Source organism: Cupressus sempervirens, chromosome 7 (assembly GCF_028749045.1).
Source record: "Cupressus sempervirens isolate cs-2001-9-10 chromosome 7, ASM2874904v1, whole genome shotgun sequence".
In the NCBI taxonomy this organism is placed as follows: domain Eukaryota; kingdom Viridiplantae; phylum Streptophyta; class Pinopsida; order Cupressales; family Cupressaceae; genus Cupressus; species Cupressus sempervirens.
In genome coordinates, this window is record NC_143124.1 from 881,066,045 (window position 1) to 881,069,207 (window position 3,163).

The following is a 3,163-nucleotide window of genomic DNA, read 5'->3' on the forward strand; positions in this document are numbered from 1 at the left end:
CTGCTTCAAAATTGCTACGATCTTATTCACATTCTCTTACATAGCATGTAGTAACTTCAAATTCCCTTTGATAATTGTAACACCTTTCTCCTCAAAACTTTCTCACCATTCCTGACAAGCCTTCAAGAATGGGTCAAGTTGAACACCTCCTCCTTCTCTAAGTACATTTTTCAAAGTATGCTCTGGGTGTTCAGGATCAAGAGGACCAACAAATTTAGTTAGATATCCTTTTAGGATCTCAACTTGCCTTTGAAGTGCATGGAGTTCAATCTCTACTTGTTCCATGTACTTGAGGACCTCTTTGACTCCCATAGCCATCACTTGTTAAGCTAAATCCCATGTAGACCATCCCAACATAACATTCTTTAATTCATAATCTTTGAGGCTAAGGCCTTTTGCATTTGTGCCTTTAGGAGGGAGAGCCACTTGTACAAATAAATCTTGGTTCTATATGGTGGTGACAAATGCCAATGGTGCTACCTCTTGTGATGGAGACTCAGGTTTGTTCAAGATCTCTACAATGTCACAAATATCTTCCTCCAATGCACATAATTGAGGCTTAGTGCTCCTCATTATCTCCTTTGAAATCCATCTAAGGATGCATCCTACTGAGGACCTAGCTCTTGATGACAAAGGGGTGTGTTCCACAACTTCCTTCTCTTTTTCGCTCTTGGTGGGAGTTGTATCCTATTGGGAGGGCTCTCCTTGTGTAGCCTTAGTCTCAATAGACCCTATAGGTTGAACCTCAGTGTCTTGGGAAAGTGGTTGAGAATATTCCATCATTTGTCCTTCTGACACTTCACCAGTTGCCATTTGTTACGATCTCTCCTCTAATAATGGTTCCTTCTAAACATGCTCTTCCTCTGAACTCTGAGGTGGGGGAGTCATCAAGCCCTGTTCTACTGTTGTCAGTTATGGTGGAGATGGAGGAGTAAGATCAGGACCCTGTGTATCTGGCAGCATCTGCATCCAGCCTTCTTATTGAAGTTCACCTGTAGGGGTGTCCCTAATCTTATCCCCAATCAAATTTGTACCTACGGGCATGAAATAAAAATTTGACATTGAAAAAATATCATCACTCCCTTCACTCTGCTCATCCACCCACTACTATACCCCATCTTCTGAAGAAGAAAGCTCTAAAGGTTGTGTTTGAGTGGATGGCAGGGTACCCATGGTACTCTTTCTCATTTGCCACTCTGTGGCTCTAGCTAGCTGAGTTCTTCCCTATAGGGGCACTTGTTCCTCGTCTTCCTCCTCTAATTCTATTTCTTCTTCTTCTTCATCTCCCCCCATAATGGTTTTGGGGATAGATGGATTAGGCACTAATATTCTACTACTTCTATTTCTTGGAGGTAGAAGGAGAAGTTGTCTCATCTTGCATAGGAGGAATGAAAACTTGAAGAATCTCTCCCTCTTCTGGTTGGCTAGACATAATGAGAGGCAACTATGGTTCATCCTAGACTTGGGTAGCTCTAGTATCTTGGGACCCTTGTGGACTCTATTCTTGCTACTGGGGAGACACTTGTTCGGGCTAAATCCTCTAAGGAGAGGTCCTCTTTCTTTTATTCTTTCCCTTCCTTTTAAGAGGGTGATAATATCCAACTAGGTGATCAAGCTGGTATACTATTTCTGGCCTGATAGGAGATTGAGCTACAAATGTAGGAATTGTTACTTTCCTTCCTCTACCTCTTTTTGGGCAAGCATGTGCATGGAAGATTATAGTATTAGGAATTGGATCAAGTGGAAAAGGTTTCTTGATCCAATCCTTCATCATTCGAATAACATGCCTCGCTCGATGATTAATATCATCCCCTTCTTCCCTATCAACCTCTACATTTAGAATAAGCCTTTCACCAATTTTATCTGCATTGAACAAGGGGTCCAGTAGCTCCTTAGAATCTTGTTGCCTTATCTCATCAGGGATGTTCAACTAGAGTGCCTTCTTTGCTAGATACAAAGTCATCCTACAATAGTCCCTTATGTGAACATCGTAGTCATCCAGTGATCTTCAAAAACATCCTCATGATGGAAGTCCTTTCCTGCGAGGTCTCCACTTTCACAACATTGTCAAAGTATGGTCAAGGAGAGCTGTATTCTTCAAGAGGATAGTTCTCCCATTCCCACTCAAAGTACAAAATATCCTATTTTCTCTTCACCTGATATGGTCCAATAACTAATGGCCTTGCCCAACAAGGTCTCTGTTGTCTCTTGATCTTCTCATAGGCTGACTCAATTTGCCAAGAGATCTCTAATAGTATTAACTTGTCACTTGGGTATCTTAGGAGCTTCTTAGGATTTATGGATGCACCAACTATCCGTAGATAGGTGAACACCTTGAACTATATGAAGTAGGCTCTGAGAGCTATGAATTCTACTTTGGCTTCATTGGATAACCTTTTCCCATGGTCTCCTTCAATGAATCAAATGATCACAAAGATGAATGCATCATTCATGATTCTATATTGTTTACTTTGTGATGAGAGTTTTTTTTTCACCAATTGGGGATAGACTATGTATGGCCAGGCATTGGGATCCTACATACTGCCTCTCCTGTACAAACTAGGATAGTTTGTCACCCTTGCTGAAAGTAGGTACACTATGTACAAAGTCATGTAAAACTTCTTCTTGTCCTTCACTATCCTTAGTTGCTCACACAAGTTTTCACTTAGTGTGGTGGCCCAATTCAGTGGTATCTTCGCCTATTTGATGGTCTCAATGAAATTGACCATAAATGTACTAAGGTGGCCTACTACAGGTAAGCCCATGACTTTTCTCAGGAGAATGATAGAGTATCTAATGTCTTCCTTCATATATCCCTGAGTCATATCCACTTTTTTGATTATCCTTCCCCGAGGAGGCTTCTCAATGAGGTATGAGGATTGTATTATGTCAATAGTCTCTTGCAAATGCTCCCTATAACACCTTTCAACTGTTTCATAGGAGAGTCAGATGAATTGGTCAGCCCTAGGAAGATGGAAAACCCTCTCAATGTTGTTGGGTCATAGGTCCAAAACCACCTCTTCAGTGACACTCTTGACTACTCTTTCATCAGGAACGAAATGCTATGGCAAGGCCATGATTAGTTTAGTCGATTGTATGGACATAGGCTGTGACGCTGTGTTCACCAATCTAGAATAGATCAATGTGGACATCATGGTTGACT